Raw genomic sequence first — 23,006 nt, forward strand, 5'->3', positions numbered from 1 at the left:
CTAACAATTTTAACCTATTGGCTAGAGCTGTCCATGTCAGCATAATGTTAACATATTTTATAACCTCATCGCAAAAAAATCCATGTAGATGGAAGAGAACTGCAGCAAAGCTCCCTCCCTTATCTTCTGTTTAGACAGGAACTCATTCTAGCAGAGGCTTAAGGAAATATTTTCTCTGATTTTTTTCATCTGACCCCAACATATTATATTACAAGTGAGAGAAAAATTGTTAATATGTTAAAAACATAGCTTCTGATTCCTCTACAGTTACAGAGTTTATCAAAGCATCCATCAGAAGCACCTCTATTTTTGGACAACAGTGAATTTTTAAATTATTACTATTTTTATTTAGTTTTAAATAAAAGCTTTTCTGAGTAGTCACTGAAATGTTTAAAATAGAAAGGTGGGCATTTGCTAGACAGGAAATTAACTTCTGTTATATTTTAAATAATCTGCATTTTTCCCAACTATTACAACTCAATCATAATTATGGAGCTGTGATTGTTCCTCTACTAGATGTTGATGACTCTCCATTTTTAATGTAAAATCCTCTCGTGATTTCACTTCTGTTGAGACCAGTGCAACTTTTTGAGGCCACATGATTTTTACTTGCCATCTCAAAGCTCCACTGCTTTGCAATTTATTGCTTTTGTCATCTCTCCCCTGGCCTTATTTAGATCAGCATTAGAGAGAGGGCCTTTAGGAAGGCCTGGAAGTATTCGTCAAGTTAGTAGGTGGGACGCTTCCCTGGGAGAGAGTATTAAGCTAAACCTCCAGGAATACTTTCAGGGAATCCTGATATTATTAATCCCCCAGGGTTTATGCACGAAATGTGACATTTGAGATTAGTTCCGAAGCATCTGTTCATAATGCCTAGAACTGAACCTCCAAGAAGGTACCGCACATCATTTTCAGAAAAAGACACCTCCCATAAAGCTTCATTTCCCTATTAAGCCCCTAAAGAAAAAATCCAATGATTATAAAACTGTTTCTCATATTATGACCCATAAGTGACACATGAAACTCAAATGACAAAACTCCCTGCAAGTTCCATTAGGTTAGACTCCACTTAGGGTGCATACCCTACTTCCCGTAATTTTTTTGTTCTTGGAGAGTGACTCAGGATATGCATTCTTGCATGTCAATTTTCATAGTAACTAGCCTGTTGAGCAGCTGACCAATGAAGAAAAACAAAGTCAGTAAACAGAAAACAAAATTTTCTGGATTTCTGATTTTTTGTTTGGGTGTTTTTCTGTTTGTTTTTGTTGTTGTTTGTTTTGTTTTATTTTTTTTTCTAAACACAATACAAGCAGAAGCCAATTCTGAAGGATTTGTAAGGGCACTGTATATTCCCTCCCAGCTATTCAAGCAGGCAGTAGGTATTCATGAGTACTGAGAGATGCACATAATTATGCCTGAATGATTATTTATCCAGAATGAAGAGCAACTGTGAAGCATCTATCACTCTTTGTTCCAGGTCAGAAGTTTCAGCTAGCCATTTAAAAAGAAAAAAAAAAAAACAACAAAACATAATGTGGATGAAGCAACCAACAATATACTGAGCACCATGAATACTGAATACACAAATCAAAGTGTTTCAGAAACACAGAAGCTCTAAAGTTAGAATTGTTTGTCATGTATTGCTGAACACAAAAGATTAGTTTGGGTCGCAAGAGAGACATTAACAAAACATATTAATTGTTTTAAAAGATGCATTATATGCTTAGGGTAGCCATTTCCTACTGATTGTGATACATATCCTGTTTAATTTCTTTTAACTAGACACTAAGCAGGATATACCCAACAGCAGATCAAGCCAACCAAGGAGACTATGCTGAAGTATTGAATAACATGCAAAAGCACTTGCAGGGTCTAGTTTCTGTATTCCATCACCTTCAGATGGTGAGGAAGGTGTTGAAGAGCTGTAACACTTCGTTTCCCATGGCCTCTGGGTACAGAGCTCTCCAACGTGTGTCCATTTCTACTTCTAGGCTGGCATAGTACAGAAAAGAGTGGCCCAGAGGTCAGTTGGTATCTAAAATCCTTCCTGTGAATACTACCTGAAGAAGACAGGGAACTAATTTCACCTGGTTTTATTCTATGCTAACGTTCCTAACAACACACATACTTATCAGGGCTGTTAAAGAAAGACTGTGTATCAATGCTGTATGATATTTCATGAAAACAAATTGTGAAGATGCTTAATTCCCATCACTTGAAAAAAACCAAAACTTTTGGCATACTATGTTTGGTACCATATTAAATGGTGCTTTCCATCGGTCAAGCACAGTCTGAACCAAGACAGTATGGCCACACCTACACTGGGATTTTAATTCCCTGCCATGGTCAACAGCATTTCAAATGGAGACAGATGGAAAGGAAAAGGGTGTGGGAAAGGACAGGACTCCGGCTACTACTTTGTAAACCTGCAGCAAGACATGCAATTTTACCGATGCATTGCTCTGGATGCCTGTGGAAGCACGTGGTCTGTTTGCACGAGGGCATCTAGCATTAGCACGGCTGGTGGAAATACTAGCAATTGTGGACAACTGCTGTAAAAAATAGTTTGTCTGAAGTAACCAAACTTACGCCTCATTCTTCATTGGTTCCAATAGCACAGCACAAATCCTCACCTTCCTTAAAAACAAATCAGCAGGACAAAGAATGAAGCTGATTTGGCTAACTTTGTTTCACTGACTTGATGTGAAAAAAAAGACTATGGCAGAAAGCTGGAATTAATTCAAAGTAAAAAGCAGTTGGTTTTATCCTACCCTTCTACACAGCAAGACAAGAAAGGAATACTAACCGACTCCTAATCACAACCAGGACAGTTTAAAGCTAAACAACTACTCATTTTTAAATATGTCATCTAAGAAAACAATGAATGAGTTAGGCTTTAAACTTGTTCTTTCTTCAGGGAAAAGAAATAGCAAAGGTATTTAAAATTAAACAGGACATTCACAATTAATCTTCTTTTTAATTAACTTACTCTGCTGCTGTAAGTGATTCTGCATTTACTCTCAATCTTTTGAAAATTCCAAAGTGCTACTTCTGACCTGTGATTTACTGTTGCCGTACATCTTTATAAGCAGTACTTTAGTTTAAGTGGCAGTTGCATATTAATTACAAAGTTAATTATGTGCTATGTAATCATGCTGTAATTCATTAGTTTACTCCGCAGTGTGAAAGGATAATGCTAAATGGAAGACCTGATGCAGAGTATTTTCGTAATTTACATTTTCGCATCAAATATTCAAAATATTAACCAGAAAACATTGTCTGCACTTAAGGGAGCCTACAAAAACACTCATTGTGATTCTACTAACAATTATGCTTAAACTTTTCCTCCTTAAAAAAAGTTGCAGCAATTTTAGCAGGGTAAAATATTTTCTCTAAAACCAAGTACACATCTAACTGCTGCTCAGACCAGGGCAAAATATCAGAAATATTGAAAAAATTCAAGTATCCAAATTTGGTACTTCCTGACATGACTCATCCTCAAAAGACAGGTGCTGCTTTCTGAGATCAGGTTTCTTTAAGATGTTTCAACTTGAAAACCTAAACACTGAGGCATCCAGTAGTATCAAACACAGTCGAAGACATAGGCTACAGACTTTTATGATTCTTAATTGCTGACACTTTGCATAAAGTACCTATAGCCAGATAATTGACTACTGGTTTCTGTCCGAAATTTGCAGGGAAATGCAATTCCTGTTTGCGCAGGTCTCAAAGTAAGTCCGTTACTACAGATCTATGTTTCCCAACAGAAGTATTGAACACAAATGTAAATATCTATTTTTAAGATAATGATTTTTGGTGAAAAATGAACTAGGCACAATACCATAAAGTTGTCTGTCCCAGGTTTAATTATCCCTGGAACTATCCAGCTTACTCTGATCAATAGAAATACTAAACCTAATTTTTACAAAGATGCTCTTACAGTCTTGAAGAATTTCTTTTCAGCTTTCAAGCCCCCCCCCACCCCCTGAAAGTATTCCAGCATTTACTGTTCTTCATCAAGAACTGCTGTTTTTCAACACCGATTCTTCACAAGTTGTAATCTTTTTTCCTTCCACTAGCTATCACTGCGATGCAAAATGATGCTCTTCATGAGATATTTAAAAGTCAACAGAGGTAGGAGTATCACCTCCTAAAACTAACACCATAAAACATAATAAAGAGCACTTTAAAACCCATGATAAAAAGCAGCTCTATCACTTAAAATTACAGATAGAAAAATTACTAGGCAAAGAGTCTGTTTTTTCAGCACATACTTGATCTCTGTACGTTGGAGCTATTTTCACTTACAAAAACAAAAGCAAGGCTACTTTATTGATAACTCTGCAAAAAAGCAAGACACATATCATGAACAGAGTTGTCAACTGTTGTGCAGTGTTTTGACTGCACAATCTTTATTATCAGGCAGACTGCATCAACAAAAAGCAGCCCTAACTCTCCAAACAAACATCAATAGATTACCAAATCCATGACTGAGTTTGCAGCACCCCCAGAATTCTGTCTCATGGGCTGAGCAAGTGTCCCTTTGAAGTCATTTAGAAAAAATAAAAATGAAAAAAATCCATATTTTTACAGGAGAATTATGACAGTCAAACTACTAAGAGCTTTTCACTCCTTAAATTTCTTAAAGCTTTGTTGATAAAACATCATAGGGACCTTGCAATATAAATAAAATGCACACAGAGTAATTAAAGTTCCAGGGAAAAAAACCTGAATTAATGATATGGTACTACTGAAAATTTAAATATAGCAAAAGAGCATAGTATTTCATGCTACTGCAATTTGAGTACTATATATATAATTATGTAAGGTTTGAGCTGGTTACTTAAACTTTTTAAAACAGCAATTAAAGAAAATGCACATGCACCAGTGGCTTTTTAAAAAACAAACCTGGAATCTATGTAACCACCTTTGTGTGCTCTGTAGCCTCGGCTAAAAATAAATAGTTCTCTTTCTTTGAGCACTGTCATGGATTTTGCACTAAGAAATGTAGTTAAAAAATTAATTTCAAGCTCTACTAGAAAAAGGAAACAATAAATATTTTGTCCAATATGAAAGGAAAAAGACAAATCAGTGGAAAAAGTAATTTTACTTGCAAAGTTATATACAAGTACCACAACAGCTAAGAAAAATGAAAGCATTTGCTACCCCTTCAGAAACAGCCACATTTAACTTTGTATGTAAGGTTAGTATTTGCTGAGCTGTGTAATTAATTTAGGTCTGTAGGGACTGGGTTGCAGATCATACAGATCTACTATCATCTTTAGCTTCTATTTTGGAACAGGTATGTAACACACATATTGTTAGAAAGTGTATGGTATGGAATAGATCCCTACATTTTGTGTTTTACAGAATTGAAAAAGCTTTTTTTTTTTTTTTTAAATATATGATGATACATCCAAAACCCAACAAATAAAAACCGAGACACAGCTCAAATTCTCCTCAACATTTTAGCCCATGGTAGAAAGTACTAGTCTTCTATTTCTATATGGTGGTGTAAAAAACATGTTAAGAGCAAGTAAAGCTTTAAAAAAAAAATAAGATAAATAATTTAATTTCAATAGAATATGGTTATATGGTTGACTCATCCTTTTAGGTTCTTTAGAGATGTCTGCACAGAAAAAAAAAAAAAAGAGAAAAGAAACTTCTGGCTTGGTTAGTGACTTTTCTCCTACCTTAGCAAAAGGACCAACAACTCTACTTTCACATTTCCAGAAATGACTTTGGTATGGATTCTTAATGTTAGCCATCTAATAGAGAGGCTTTAGCCTAAGCTAATCATCCAGGTTCCATCAACAGTCAATGGAGAACAGTACTTTCAGAGGGCAATTTGTCCCTTGCTAAGACAGATGTCAAAAATGGGTGGCACAAATTGCTCTCTGGAGATACCTATTTCTGTCCATTGATTATAGAGCAAGTCTGGATCATTTCTTAAGAAACCAGAGTCTTCACTCACTTGGAGGATGATACAGACTCTTTAGTCCCAGCCTCATTTTTGAAAACAAAACTTCACTTCCTTGACACTTCTGGAAATTCTGTGCTAATGTTACGAAGCGCATTAATTTTAATTTGAGTAGAATTAAAAGTATTTGAAAAGAGAGTCCTTAATTATTACATGATCCTTGGTTTCCCACTACAAAAATATTAGAATTGTTTCTTACATAATTAATAAGACCTGTATTTTATATTTTATTGTAAATTGTATGTAAATATGTTACTGTACATTCTACTTGCCCATTAGTAAAATGTAAGTATACTCACTGCCAAAAATCACTAAAAATAAATATGGTGAAGAGACCTTTCCAGAGGCTTGAGTTTTGTAGGACATGGATATTTTATGTAATATATTCAGTAATTTATATAAGCCTCATTCTCTACACTAACATGTGCAAATGTACGTATTCTTCATACATAATAAAATGGGAGGAATGTATCCATTATTCGGAGCCCTAGTCAAAGGCTGCATTCAACTCCTCTGTCATTCCTCCCATGGAAGCCTGCGTAAGTCACAGGGTCTTCCTATGCACATGTTTAACAGCAGTGGAATAGGAATAATGCACTTTCCCAGGGTGTTATGGGAATAGATACATAAAAATTATGAACTACTCAATTAGTCCAATCACACAGGTAATATAAAACTATCTAGATGAAGGATATTGCAATACAAGTGTTTTCTTTAAATTAAATACTTCTCTCTCAGCTATGCACAAAGCCAAATTACAAAAGCTCACTTAGATGAATATCCTGAAAGAAAACAAGCCTAGAGTCCAGTATGATGTATTACTACCTTTAATTATTAAAAAAAAATTACAAGACACTGAGATTACTTAGGCTCTTTGTCCTTATCAGAGAGTTTATTCTAGCACAAATTTTTAAAGAGAGCACGAAGAACATGGCACTTTGGGCAAGACCATTAGCACATTCTTGTTTGCCCTGGTATAGCCTTAATAGAGGAGAGTGCTACTGATTTACAACTTTGAAAGTAAACAGAATTGCAAATCTCTCGCACATATCTTCCTTATCGCCCTTCTCGGGACATGCAGGCATGTAATGAATTCCCAGGAACAGACAGGCCACCACCTCCTCTCACCTCTGCTAACATAACGCTCGAGCTTCTCATTTGCTGGCGGCTGGCTGGTTAGCTGTCCTTGTGCATCTTTTCTCTTCGAGTGGCTCACAGCTCCTGCAAAGGCAGCCTGCGATACACCAACTGCTGTTTACAAAGCAGTCTTTAGCTCTGCACTGATTACCAACCACTGGGCAATCAAGATGATACACTGTTTTAGCTAATTATTGACATCTGGATGAGCTGTGTTATTAAACAAAAAAGGCTCCATTGTTTAGCAGTTCCTAGTTAGTTTGAAAGCTCAAGATTTGTTTCCCAAAAAAGTCATATATCCACTAATGGCACTCTAAACCGCCTGTCTTCCCTCAGTCACAATTTAAGATGAACTGCAAACCTGGGTCTGCTCCCTTCAGAATTTAGCAGCTTGGTCTTGTTCTTACATTAAATTCCTCATCAAATGTCATTTCTGCCCACTAAGACTGAGTTTTGGTTACTCCTGTTATCATTCAACTGTGTGTAATAATTATTAAGGAAGTAGGAAGGCTGAGTCCTTGCTCGGTGCAAACATAAAGAGTTCAGACAGCATGCTCAGTGTGAAAAGGCAGCAAAAATTTCCTTACCACTTCCCTTACAGTCATCTATATCACAAATACAGTTAGTAACTCCAGATCTCAAATTTTTTGGGGAAAAAAATGGAATCACAAAATACCATATCAAAATCCTGCAGCTCTGGATGTCTTCATACATTTACACTTGCAATCTTTTAAGGTTCAATTATCTTCTTCCTATGAAAGCCTCTCCTCAGACTTTCTTTTTTGTGAGACATTTTTCTTTCAAAGGTTTATCAGTCTCCATAGTCATGGTGGAGTCTCCAAAGCCACTCAGACAGCTTGCGCCAGCACCAGCAAAGAAAATAAAGTTGGTAGGAGAATCTTTTGAATGCTAAAACCAGGAGTGCCCTCTAGTGAGATTCCACAGGGAGCATGTATGACTAACATTTGTCAGCTAGTGCTTCTTTATCTTCGTAGGTGGTCTAATCTGTTGGGACTATAATTACTATAATGTGCTTCCCATAATGCAACATCAACTATGGGAAAGCAAGAGCAGACTGTGTGGGTTTACGCAACACTGATGGGCCAGAAAACTGGCACTGACTGACTGGTTAGGGAAACCCCAGCACTAACGCACAGTCGCAGAAAGTCCTATCACGTACACGCTGTAGCACTACGGAAGGGCTGTTTGCTCAGCAGCAGAGAATGCCTAGGCTCAGACACAGTACTAGTTAGTATGAGTAAGAGTTTAATAAACAGACATCAAACACAACTCGTCTAACAATATTTGCCCTCTTATTATATGCTTTGAAATGCTCGCCTCTCATCTTTCAACCTACTTTATTCCGTTGTTCATATTTATAAGACTAAAACTGGAAATGATACCTAAATGAACGGATCCAGACACCACCTAAGCAGATAAAATGCAGTGCACGTGATCAAACAGGCAGATTGAGGAATTCTGCGTCCTGTTGTTTCATACCATAAAACTGCTGATCCATCAGCAACTTAAAGCAACTGTGAATCTTTTAGTGTGCCTGGTAGCAGTGCTTGCAGCACAAGCCTCAGGGTATTTTCTAACTTATTAGAGAACTTTTTTTGTCAGCTCATGATGGCAGTTCTTCGTAGGGCTAAATAACTTGCATATCCATCTTTGTTACAACTAAATAGAAACATATTCATACTTTAGAAGTCATGGATTAGTAGCGCTTCTTTTTTTTCCCAAACCTGTTCGACTGAGGTTTTCAAGAAAGAAGTAGAAAGACATAGTCTTTTGGCCTACAAATAAAGAGGAAAGGGATGGAGCAAATTATGCGTTAGAGGCCACAGAATAATGAAAATAGTGGCACAGTACTGGATATTGATAGTTATGCACACATTAAATCGTCATGTTGTGCTGTAGGTGGGCAATTCGGAGAGTGCACAGCAAGAGAATCGCAGGGGTCACTGTTTAACAGCAAAAACCTTCTCTCAGGACACTGTTTACTAATTACGTAAGCAAAAATGACAGCATGAGTATGAAGAGTACAAAAAAGAGAAAGAGTGAGAAAGATTGTGTTTTACAACGGGAAAATGAAGAATTGTTCCTGAGATAGGATCTCAGACTGTGTTTTTGTTAATAGTTAATCTTCACTAACATGAGACACTCTTTAAGCAAGAGGCTGCTAACATGAAGAGTTAACAGAGTTAACTATAACATATAACAATAAAAGAAAGAACACATGGAGAAGAAATGTCTTCCTTTCCTTCATATATGTGTGAAGTGTTTGACTTCACACACATCCCAGGCTAGGTATCACAACTAAAACTAAATTTGATGGCTCATATTCCTAATAGGATAGAGTGGCCTTCACCTTTAGGTCAAGAGTTCAAATGCAAGCCCAATCAGTGGTGACCAAATGTTGTCACCATCTGCCTGCTTAGTGGCCTAGATGAGAAGAGAAAGGTTGTTCGGCTCAGTACCATTGTTAATGGGCAGGTGTCTCCATCACAGAAACAACCATCGCAAGTGTCACTAACTGGAAGTTGAGTCAGAGAGGTCAAGAACTGAATGGGCATAAAAACTGAATTAATAGATTAAAGAGTCCCTGTAGGTAAAGGGTCAAAGCAGTTGTGTGCTTGCTGTCTAGATAAAGAGCATTTCAGTCTTCAGGGCTTGCCGTCACATGCCTATGACTGAACCAAATTAATTTTAAAATGGAAACAGAATTGAATAAAAAGATTTATAATTTGATTTGAATTTAGCTATTAGGCTGGTTCCCATTTTCTTTAGCATCAGCTGGAGGTATACAGAAGTGTATGCACATCTGGGGCTTACACAACTGCACAGCTAAGTATCAAGTAGCCTTCCGAATGTTCAGAGGTGTTCGGGTCCTCCTGCTTGACAGGTAGCAGACATGGCCACAGCCACACTATGGCTACTTCACACAGTGCTAGTGTGTTTCATCCAATAGGCTTGAAAAGCCACCTGGGCTTTTAAGTGTTGAGATCGGTAGTGCTGCCACTGGAAAGGTGCACTGTTTTTTACTGATAATAACAAAAGGGAATCCATATTTTTTTCTTTTCTTGCAGAATTTGGTATTTGCAAATAAAGAGTGTTAGTAGAGATATCTCAGCTAAACTGTTTATATTGATACTAGTAAGAAACTCTTTTTAGCTTTTATTCTGCTGCCTGTTTTTAATTCCTTTATGTACGCTTGTGTTTCTGACAGTATCTCAAAGCGCTAAGACTTTATAGACTTAGTCCAAAATACTTTTCTTTCCACTACACATACATGTATTTTTTACTTCTGCTTAGACCCACTGAAATCACATGATAATTACCTTCTTTTGATTCTCACCGTAAGCGATGTGCTGGAGTCAACAATGAAGCAGGAAGATGTCAGATGCCCAGAGAAGATAGCTTGAAGCATCAGCTTTGAAAAATTCTGGACAGACAGTAACTTGGCTCTCCTCCTTGCCAGGGGAGGTAGTCTGAGCTCTATGCAATTTAGAGCATGTACGTGTATACGTATCTTTGGGAACATTAACATGAGCATGAGGTTCTTCCAAGGAGGAGGAGCTTACTCAGGCTTGCCCAACAATTCCCACATTACAACTGTCGTGAAGCTGTGCTTTTTGCAAATCAGATATTTCTCCTTGTCATGGTATACAACAACAGCTTTCAACACCACTTTGGGAAACATCAACAAGCTCTCTTCTACCCTGCAACACTCACTGTTTCTCACTGCTCTCTTATTTAGAGCATGCTTTTGGATGCTTTCCATAATTCATAAATATGAATATTATTTAATATGAATATTTAAAACAAAAAGCAAAGCAAAAATTCTTATTCACAAAGTTCATTTTAAAAAAAACAAACAAAAGACAAACAAGAGAAGGGCATAGGAACTTACTGTTAGTCTCTTTCCAAAGTCACAATAAATTGCAGCTTATGTAATTCTCACCCAACACCGATATATACTCAAGTAAACTATATTTTCTTAAGGTAGAAAGAAAAAAAATTCTACTCAAATTATTTTCTTTCATCACACTTGAAGGCAGTAATGCAATTCCTGGGAAATAACTGTACTTCATAGATTATACCTGTGTTTGGCAAGGCACACACATGTATAAGTGCATCGGGGGATGAAGGTATGAGTCAATATAATAAGTTAGAAGCAATCTCAGTAAATAAGAAAATATTTTGGACAAGTATTTCTCTCCAATTACTATCTACATTCCAAAGAAAACTGAGAAGTAGCAGCAATGGGCAACATCTTCATTCTGATAATGTCAAACAGTCTCCAGGATGGAATGGGTCATTTCAAGAAAACGGACAACTCCTCTATTCATTGCTTGTCCAGATAACCACCAATAGGTCAACTGTGGAATAACAGCCTATTATCATTTATGCCCAGGCCATGCTTACCACTTGGCCACCAGGTAATTTTGTTTTCCCTTACTGAAAAGCTTCCTTTCCATTAAAGAGGAATTCCCACCCCTTTACCCTTCATCTTCTGTGATACAAACCAGATGTCCAGTAGCTTCCTAATGAGTGATGGTCTCTGGGTTATTCACATTCACTACAGTTGAATCAATATGTTATGTTTCCAGCTTCATTCCAGACTACAATATAATCCTGGAGAAACACTTTTCTTTTAGTCCCATACCTTGTTTATTCAGACCGCCCCTTTGGGAACAGGAACAATCTGGTATTTCAGGAGTGTCCAACACAACCTGGCCACAAACTTTTGTGAAGCCTCCTGTGGTCTACACATAAAACATATCCTAAGGATCTCTACTAATTGTTATATTAGAAAATAAACTCACAAGTTACTGGGATAATATGCAAAGAGAATTGAAAAGTTCCCGCAGGTTGACATCTTCAGTGTCACCTCCTAGAATCTAAGCAGTGAAACCATGAGCACTGTCACCATTCAGAGATAACAACAGAGTTTGCCGGCTCCCATTTTATTCTGTGATGGATCAGACACGAATACAATACATGAAGTAAATCCCCTGATACCTATGAGTCAAGCATAATGATATGGCTGTCTGTTTCTGTAGAAGGCTAGTTTCAATGATCCAGATTATCCCTTCCTATTGCAAGTTCCTGGGGACTGGACACAGCAGCCTGTTTTGAAGAGTTAGGAGCAACTTTCTTCTATTTCAACTAAAGAAGTTTGATGATGATGCTTTAGCAGGGACCCCTTCTTCAGAAAGGGCTTCTCTCTGGACACTCCTCCTGAGTGTCCTTGCGACTGAGTGCACTGGAACGTAACATGGAAACTACTGAACCCTACTGAAGCAGTAAGGCAACCAAATGAGACAGGATGTCACTGCAATAAGGAAATAAAAGTGATCTTACTGCCATGTTTTGGATTGTTTCACTGGCTGTGCCTCTTAGAACATACTCAGCATGCCTTGCTAAAAAGAATTGCTGACTTCATTCTCCAGGTCATATTTAGCAAAAGAAGAAGAAACTTCTACCGTTTAGAACTGCTCCAGGTTAACTACTCTTTTTACTATTCTTACTGCTCATTACCCAAAGCATTTGAACATTCTAAAATCTGGTAACTAATTCCCTGCTAAAACATGAAAAAAGGAGAGTACTCAAAAGCTGCCCAGAACTACTTTATCTAGTCACGTAATTTTTCAGTGAGGCTACTGAATTACAAGCTCCACATCTAACCAAGATCCCACACAGGAAAATGCAATGTCTGTCTAATGACTGCTTCTGATGCACAGATCCATCATCTTGCCCAGCTGCTCAACCTATAATGCTATTTCTTTGTACTCTGCTTTTGTATTAGATGAGGCTTAAGCTCACTGAGGTACTAACACCAGAAAACACAAGCAGAAAGCCTGAACTGCTGAAGACACAGGAACCACGTCCTGAGCCCTGTTAGTCATTTGTACAGAAAGGTGAGGAGTGCTTTAGAAAAGTCAGGCCCTAACTATGCTATATAAGCACCACTGTCAAGGAACCTTAAACGTTTCCAGTTTCCAAGCTCACGTCACGAGCAATGGTGTGGTCTAGAACACAGGAGGGCCGTCCTGTGCATTTCACCTACCTTCCACGGACTAAACGCAAACTTCTCCCAGGATGCGCAAACGATGATGAAAGGGATTAGGTACGCTGGTTCTCAGTACAGCTTTGTGAGAGGAGTAATACTTTGTGCGAGAGATGTGGAGAGAGGCCCAAAACAAACCCCACAGTTATTCTTTCAGTTATCTGAAAGTTATAACCCTGATCCAGTCATCACAACAGACTGAACCACAATCCTGTATGCACCAACTTACATACCTTGCCTCTAGTGTTAGTAACACACTTGTGTTTAAAACCTGCTTTTTCAGAATAATTGTTAATTCCTTGGAAGTAGGAGAGAAACACGCCGTTAATCACAGCCTAAATAACATAAACATACGAATGTCTGCTTTACATCTATGGTTTTTGATAAACACATCAAATCCATTCAAACTTCTCAGAAAATATAGCTGGAAGTACACGTCCAAACTGCCCACTGTCAGTCCCCAGAAATTCTCGCAAGGCACAATGCTTATCAGACTGTTAACTGATAATATCATAAAGACAGAGCAAATCCTGATCTGTTTATAAAGCTGCACAGATAGCTGTGCATCACCCTCTGTGGTATTAGATAAAACAAGAGGGGATCCAAAGCCTTAGAACACACTGTGCTTTCACAGAATAATAATAGTATAACCAACAAGAAAATAAAACCCTTCGTTTGTGTGCGCCTCTTGGCAACTTTCATGAACAAAAGCAGAAAGGAAGGTATTGCAGCATCGTATCTTCAGAGCAATCAGAGCCACACCTATCGAAGGCTACAGCCGACAATCTGGCAACAGCCTCCACTATAGAAGTGAGAAGTTTTTGCTATCTACAATTTAGACACAACTTCATTAATTTATGTGTTGTACTAAGAAGGAGACAGATCTAATTAACAGAACTCCTGTGGAAGCTTAAATTGGTATGTATATATAAAATACACAGACAGATACATACACACGAATAAAATTAATTGCAGTTTTCTGAATCTGCCTACCATCTTGGCCTTGCAATGACGGCATTCTCTGTGTTATATCACTTGTTAGATGTGTTTGCCTTTTGCCTTTCAGTTTCAGCAAATCCATCTTTGTTCTTATGCTACGAAGAGAGACTAAAAGATGTTTGATTCAACCTCCATGCTATTCCTTATTTCATATTCCCCCCCACATTCCCATTTAGTTGTCTTCTAAACTCAGTACGTTGGTCTTTAATTTCTCTTCATCCTTCTGACTAATAATTTTGTTGGCAGGATTTAAATCTTATCTATCCTCCTGCCTATTCATAACCAACCAGAAAGTAAGTTTTTATTCAAGGTGAAGTGACCTGTGTTTCATCTTATAGTATTCTCAGCATTATCCTCCAAATATTTCCTCAGTCCAAATTCATGTAAGTTCCAGGTGAAACAGCCTTGTACTTTTAAATATTTCTCGCCCTTCTAACAAAAAAAACCCACAAACCCAAAAAACCCCACCAAACAAAACCCAACATTATACTAACAGAAACTTTACTGGTGAGAAATTAATCTCATTACACCATTCCCATTTTGAAAGAATGATTAACATAGAAAGATGCCTTTGTGAACAGGCTGAAAATACACTGTCTCATCAGTGATACATATTGCCAGTACTACATCACTGTTAAAGAGTTTCCTTGACATTTGCAAGTGATCACTAATTATTATAACCCTTCCTTCACATATACAGGCTATATAAAATACAGTAGGGAAAACAGGTGAAGTCTGACAGACTCCGTCTTCAAGACCAGCTTCCCAAGATAACAATTTTCCTATTATTAGCAAGGGGTTTGATCTCTCTCTCACAAGGGCACCTTGGCTCCAGCTCCCCAGCTGGTATAGCACGCAGTTTATATTATCACACTGACTAATGTGCCTAGACAGTAGCAAGCCGTGCATCTTATGTATTGTTACAACTTTCCTTTTCTTGAGCTACCTAACATACAAAAATAAATACACAGAAGAATTTCTTCAGGACCACCCAGAGAGGGATTCAGCGATCCAGCTGATCACTTGAGGTAGCCTCCGACCCAGAGTGCTCACTTAGGTACAAGATGACACAGCCTCCTATAAGCAATCCCATTCCTGAACCTGCTCCTGCCCTTTTCCTCCCATTGCTGCGCTGGCTGTTTGCAATACAGCCTCTGCACGTGACGGCTATTGTCAAATCCAATGCAGGGGCCAGGAGAGAGCCCTTCATCGCCCCACCGCTCTCAAAAGAAACCTTACAAGCACGCTGCCAACACAATACGTGACCTAAGTATGCTCATTTTCTTGCCTCTGCCTCTTTGTGTCTCTACATGTTAGACAACACTGAGATCAGAAGCAGTACTTTAGTCATAAAGTTATTATTTAAATTTTTGTGTAGGACTAAGGAGAAAGAAAACACAGTTACACATACGAGACAAACACACATACACGCGCCTCATCTCTAATTCAAGGCAAACATTTCACAGTCAAGTTTCTTGGCATTTTATGTGAATATATATTAAGTCTAACCGGGTCTTCTGTTGAATATGTCAACCATGTCATACATAAAGCTGCGCATCACAGTCTTTCAGGAGCAACAAAATGGTGAAACAAACATATCGGGGCTCCTGACTACTCCAAGCACCGTTAAGTAATCTGCGGAGGCTCGCGACCGAAGTCATGTCATTTAGCTCTTCGATAATAACCTCGGACATGCAAGACGCTCCTTCCCCCCTCAGCGTGAGCTGCTGCAGCAGAGCCTGCCTCCTGAGCGGGGACATGGCCACCTCCGCCCGTGGGCACTCCTGCCGTACCGAACCTGCCCTGCCCTAGCCGACCCGTCCCTCGGGCGCTCGTCGGCATGACTGCCGGCGCTGCAAAGGCACTGCACGTCAACTCCCAACACTTAACACCGCTACGCCAGGTTGTGGGCAAATTGTGGTTTGTCTCTTCAGCTCTCTCTAAATTTTTTTACCTTAAGAATCATCTTTCAAGCTACACCACCAGGCAGAAAAGTTTAAGATTATGATAATTTTCTGTTATTCTTCTCTGGCCACGTCTGATACTTTCTTATCTGCATTTCTTTTGCTAAAGACATTTGCTGATCTTAAACCTGGCTTGAATGAATAGCAATTGTTCCCTTCTGGTTTTGAAGGTACTTTGTTTGTCTACCCCATTCACTGGCCTGAAATCAGCAAGGCCTCAGATGGCTGTTGCTATGGCAACTCCGTTCATTCAACACTGGCATATAATGAAGACAATGTGTTTTCCATTTAGATGAGTTTTAGAGCAAAAGAGAGAAGACTCCTGCTTAACAGTCCCTGAGAATGCCAGGGTAATATAATCAGGGTTTCTGTAGTACCAGTAAAACCACAATGTGCAACTAAAAGAGGGAAAGAAAGTTACGTTGATATTTCACAATAATTACAGCGCTAGGCAAAGTAATCAACAGCGTGACTGCATTTCTTTACTCTTTAAGACCTTCTCCACCGAGAATAATTCAAAAATAAATGTTTTGCTCATACTTCTTCCTAGCGAAGTGGCAATTTGGACACTACTGACCTGCTACTAAGACACCTAAGAGCTTCTCTCTCTCCCCCCTGCTTCCTTAAGCAAAGGGGCACTTTGAAAGCACAATGAAGGTGTGTGGGTATGTGCTTGTTTTTAAAACAAGTTTTCACGAACACTGACAAGCAGAAATACCAATGCAACAACTTTCTCTGCCCCCTCTCATCTGGCTGGGTACTGGCCACACAGGCTACATCTGCAAGGCGGAGAGGGTCCCTCTACAGCAGCGCTGCGGATCCATGCTACTTGCAGAAACAAGGAACGGAGTTATTAAAGAAAGCTTTCTTTGAATACAGATATGATTCACTTTTCACGTCTACGCCCTGAGTTTTTCTACCTACCTCAGTTATGTTAAAAATAAGTGTAACTAAGTGTGTGTCAGGAGAGAGGGAGCAGAAAGGGCTCTGCTTACCAGGAAGAAGGCGCACAGGGAAAGGCTGCTCCTCTCACCCACGGGGCTTGCCATGCATTACTGCTGTGTATCGTTACTGCAGACCACTGCTGAACAGGGTATTTTAAAGAGATTCTTACAACCACAGACATTTCCAAAAAACATACACCACAGAAACTTGTTTAGTCCTTTGATCCATAAAGTCCAGACATTTCCTCTCTCTCCCTCTTCTCCTTCCTTCTCTCTTGCTCTCCCACAACTCTTTTTCTAACTTTTTATCTGGTTACCTTGTGGGCTTCACTCAGGAAGAGAACATAGGATTTTTGAGATCCCCAGCAATAACAACAACAACAACAAGGAAAATGGAAACTAGGCATTATAAGTTCTTCTTCTATTTACAGTGGAAACAGTGACTTGAAAAGATTTCTCTTTTCCACTGTTTTTGCAGAGCAGCAGGGAGCAAACACTTCCTGAAGGGAAAGCCAGTTTTCCAAACTCAAATGCAGTCCAATGTTTTAAAATTCTTCAAACAGGAAACATCATGTTTTCAGTTGACATGTCCTTCATTTAATCAGGTTATCTCCTCCTTATTTCACTCCAAGGAGGTGAGTGGTTTTGGAAGTAAGTTTTTTTTCTTTTCTTTTAGGAATCACATCTATGTCATTTTTTTAAATGGCAAAGTAAAAAAGACTAACATCAGGCTGGAGTAAAGATACACGACCTACACTTATCCACCTTCAAGTTTGGTTTTTTTTTCCCCACTGATGAAGTTAAGATTTCCAGGAGTAAGGAAATGTCCTGTTTTAATACACAGGAGGCTCTCTTTGCACATGGAAGGGTTGTGGAATCAAAGTCGAGAAATCCTGGGTGTTCTCGGTGATTTCAGCCTTTGCATAACAGCAATTTGTGAAATTGTACACATTCACTGTGACGCGTAAACCGTCCCAGGATTTCCAATAGCTGTGCCACCAGCGTGCTTAAAACTTCTGAAAACAAAACCTAATATTCTCCACATAGATATCCACAGTAAGACATCTGATATTTCTAATTATCTCCCAAGTACAAGGTTTACGCAGGTGGAGCCAACTGATATTTCTCTGTTATCCAAGTGAGCTGGGCTTTGATGGGTTATAAAGCTTGGTGACTACTCATATATTTTGTAACACTATCTAAGGAGGAGGAAGATGTACGTCAAGATGCGTGTTTGTTCCTTTGCACTTCTACAGCTGAAGAAAGCAGTCATGTTTATGTCTGTCAGATCTTTTTCGGCTCTTCACTTGTGCTGACAGCCTACAGCCTTGCTTCAGTTCCTACAAAGCTCAAAACCTGCAGCTGCACTAGCTGGCATGCCTTTTCTCATTCCTCCCCTCCACCCCTTATCTCCCCCCTCCACTCCACCAGTCTTTATTTCTAACTCCTCCCACCCACCCCCCTTGATCAAAAGCATATAGTCACCAAACCTGACTGGGCTCCAAGAAGAGACAAAGACTGAATTTTAAGCCATGACTACAAATATGTTGTACATGCACTCTCACACACACACTTTCCTCTTCTAATTTCAAACAACCAACCCCTATCCTGAAGGCCGGCTATTGCACTGATCTCACTTACTGTCAGAATACCAAAAAGCCAGCCATCATTTATGCAAGGAAGACAGCAATATAAATCAAGACAAGCCTGGAGTACTTGAATGTAGATTTCTTGTCACTTCAGACCTTGAGACATAGCTCTTTGGCTCCTGCCAGCTAAGTCAAGATTCAAGGTTACTATTCCCCAGATAAAATGACGGACAAACCCATTTTGTAGTGTCAGCCCAACCAAAGGGTAGTGTTGTTTAAAACCAGTAACGCAAGTTTCTTAAAAATATTGTAAGAAATAACACCTGTTCTTACAGAAATCTCTATTCCCTACAAGTTACAAAACCACAACCAGCTTTTTAATTTCAGGGTCTGCATGAAGAACTGTATTGCAGAGTAACTGTACTGGCAAATGAAGTTATCTTGAAGTTTTTGAAGCATTAGACATAAACTTCACAGTAACATTCAGGTCAAACTATTCACTAGAGGATTAATTTGTTTTCTTTCCTCCTCTCTTCTCTGGAGACAAAACTGCTGTAGAAAGTGGTGAGTGGAGCAGAGCTGTAAAAGAGCAGGACACAAACCAAATGAGCAGAGCGTGCAACAGCAGAGGGTTCAGAAGGGAAAATTTGCTGTTTTTCCTAGATCCACAATGTCCCTGTTAATCCACACAAACAAGACAGTAAGCACTACTCCCTAGCAGCAGTAAGCACTACTCCCTCAGAAACAAAGGCAATTTCAACAAGATTCAGCAACGAATCTGTGGTGTACTTCAGTATCGCTTGTCAGTGTTTGTACCACGCCGGCGTCTTGAGGCTCTTGGCACAGACCAGCGCATCGATGCAGGAGGTGCTGCAGGGGCCTGACTGTAAATGTGAATAATCCCACAAACATCAAGGGATTATTCTCCATGGTTCATCCATCTCAGTCTTTGCACGCAAGGTGGGGGAGAGGATAAAGTGGCTCTGCAGCCTGTAACGCAACTTGTGCACATCCAGCTGGGCAACACAGGGATGGCACCAGCCTTCAGCTAGGATCATGTCCCCTGACGGGGTTAGTTTAGGTGCAAGCAAGCCTAAATTAATTCATATATCCTTGTGTGCAGAGCACCCCTCCCTCTGGCAGCCGAGGGCCCTGTGGCGTGCAGCATAGCTGCTGAGCCAAAGTTAGCAGGTTGGGCTTCTGTGCCAGCGAGAGCTCCCCATGCCACACTGTCAGCAGGTGAGGAAAAGGGAAGCAAATGCCAGTGAGATCTTCTGGGCTTATCAGCTTATGCCCCGCACAGGAAGGGGAATCACTGGAAGATGGGGCACAGTAGGGTTCCTGCTCTTTGAGATATTTCAGATTCCTAACTCTTTTTACCCTGCCTGATTCATAGCCCGTGCCTTCCTCAGCAGCGATGCTGCTTCTGTAAAAGGCCCAGCACAGGTGCATGCCCTGTGCCGAGGGGAGTGGGGAGGGGAAGCCCCCAGTCCCAGGCTGGCAGTGAGAGATGGAGAGACAGAAACACTGCATCTGACTAAGCAGAAGGGCAAGGCCCTTGCAGCAGAGGCAGGCACACAGCAAAACATGGAAAGATGGAGAGCTGCTTAGAAGGAAAAGTAGCAGGGAACCCCTCAAAGATATGCTGGAAATTCCTGGTGTAGATGATACTAAAACTGAAAAATTCTTATTTATACAAACAAAAGGAAGTAATTCATCAGCTGATGTTTATTGCCCTCGTTCCATCTACTTCTATGACACCATGACAATGTACATCGGCTTATGATCTGTCCCAAAGTAGCAGTAGTAATTTTTTAATCTGCACTGAAACACTGCAGGTTCTTGGGAAAAAAAACCCCACACCTCTATATTTTAAAAATTATTTTTCCTTTTATCATCTATACATGTATAGTGGGTAGCAAACTGCAGCCAGGTCATAGGTGGGGTGCCTCCTAGTAATATCATAAATAACTGAAATAATTGTTTCAGCACAAACAGTTTGAACAGTGAAAATAAATGTGTTCTTTTCACTAATGCACTAATAAATAGCAACAACAACAACAGAAGCAGCAGCATAGATTTGATGATTCAATGTTTACAAAATTACAGTGTTTGCAAAAATTGCCAGGGAACTTCTAAATTCAGACAAGAAGAAAAGTTTTAATTTAAGTTTCAGCTGTCTCTAAGCAAGCTGATTAGCCCCTAAATGATTGGACTCACCCTGCGCTGGTTTTGTTAGAATGAACTGCTGAATACAGAACACTGTCCTACTGAACGTCCAACTCAGAATACGACATGTTCAAGTAAAATTAATTAGAAGGGGTTTTTTCCATCATATTCACAAAGAGAGATATAATTTTCACATCATAAATTCCTCCTCATCTCAGGAACAATTACTGAGCAAATTGGAAGCTGAGATTTTCAACCAAACAACAAGAATTTTCATTAAAATTATATAGATACATACAGAAGTCAACAGGATCTAAGCCTTCATTAGGTAATTAAGTAATTTAAATACTAAGCACAAAGTTCTTAATATTCTACATTCTTGCTAACCATAACATGAGAGTCACTACTATGATGAGAATTTTGAGCAACGGACAAGTTTTTTGTAGGGAATGGGGTTTACTCAGGTAGATGTTCGGTAGCTCTACGTTATTCCTTCTGTGTTACAATACAGTGCACCAGCTCACGAGTGCTGTCTAATAAAGATATTACAACACTAGCAAACATCATGGCTAAACTAAATCCTAATGTAAACTACTGTTAGAGGGGTATTACATTGTTTTCATTTGCTCTGTGAGTTGCAGAGTTTAGGATAATAATATTGCTCGGTAATAGCGATAGCTTAATTTCATGTTGTAACACCCTAATGACTTTATTGTTTCACTCCCATTCCAATTCCAATAGCTATTACCATTTAAACACCTGTATTATCAAAGTGTTGTGCTTGAGTACCTTCTGGATAATTTACTTATGTTACAAAAGACTAATTCAAAGGAAAGCTATACGTTTCTCTAACTGTTGCACCATTTATCTTTTTAGCATAAGCAGAATCCATCAGAAACCCATGTGTTGATTAAAACAACCAGCCTAAAGTCATACTTCAGTTCATGTGCGGGATATATTTCCTTCAACATGATGACAAGAGAAAGAGCGACAGAGCGAGAGAAGGAACGTGCGCACGCATGCAAGAGAACGAGCATGCATGCGAGAACAAGATGATAATCAATTTTTACTTTTGGAAGCATTTCTAAAAAATTTCCAGAGCAGCAAGTTCTTGTTACAGACATTTAAGAAATAAAGCTTCTCACACAGAGGTGTCCAAGTACTACATTTAGGTCAATGGTTTACCAATGTAAGAATTAACCACTTCCTCCATGGAGGCAGGCAACAGTATGCAGATCTTAATTTCATGAGTGACTATTAAAAGTCAAATTCTTATACACCCAGTGATTTGGATACCAAAATAATAGGATAAGCTATAAGAGTAATATACAATTTATCAGATAAAATATTCCCTTATCGGTCTTCAACGACACTCGATGACCAGAGCTGCTCAAAAAATTCTACTCTACTTGCCATCGATAAATGTATTAAGATTGACTTAAAATGTCTTATCTTCAACCTTTGTTTCAAAGAGAGGTTCAACAATATTTTTTTTTTACTTCATCTTATTCAACAAATAAAGTACCTCAAAGAAATGTTAAATCACTACTAAAACATACCAATGCTTAAAAAGCATTTTCGAAATCAACTATTTTCCAAACAATTAATTCACTGAAATTTCTTTCATCACAATCTATTTAATATGGAATCTCTCACGGGAGCGACGTGAAAGTCTGAAATACTCGCACATCAGTGACTTCTAAAAACCAGCTGATCTGAACTGGGGACTCTTAGGGCTGGTGACCCCAATACAGGTAAACATCCTTTATATGGCAATACATACTATTTAGCCTCATTATGAAACACCATACAGGTTCTGTTGTACTAAACATACTATCTTTTGTCCTTTTAAAATTTTTGGGGTTAAGATTTTAATGGGCATAATAAAGCTGTGGTAAGTAGGTCCCCTGTAGTGGTTATGTTCGGGGAAAAACAAAAAACTTACCTTAACCCTTTCTACTCCATTTTGTACTCTTTGGTCTTGCTTCAGGACTCAAATGAATCTGATTTTTACTGTTATCCATGTAAGTGAACAACCTGCAATTGCTTTAATTACATGTGTTACATGAAAATACTATTCAAGATCTACAAGATACCACAAGAAAGCTGTACACTGAGATCTAACAGTAAAAGAAAAAAACAATTAAAAAT

At 38.9% G+C, this 23,006-nt stretch overlaps 1 protein-coding gene across 10 annotated transcripts in view; it reads right to left on the bottom strand.

The window, feature by feature from the left end:
• ZMIZ1 (zinc finger MIZ-type containing 1) overlaps nt 1-23,006 on the bottom strand; it is a 365,884-nt gene that overhangs the window by 179,077 nt on the left and 163,801 nt on the right. The gene's annotated exons all lie outside the window — the stretch shown is intronic.

This window comes from Ciconia boyciana, chromosome 8 (assembly GCF_034638445.1).
Source record: "Ciconia boyciana chromosome 8, ASM3463844v1, whole genome shotgun sequence".
In the NCBI taxonomy this organism is placed as follows: domain Eukaryota; kingdom Metazoa; phylum Chordata; class Aves; order Ciconiiformes; family Ciconiidae; genus Ciconia; species Ciconia boyciana.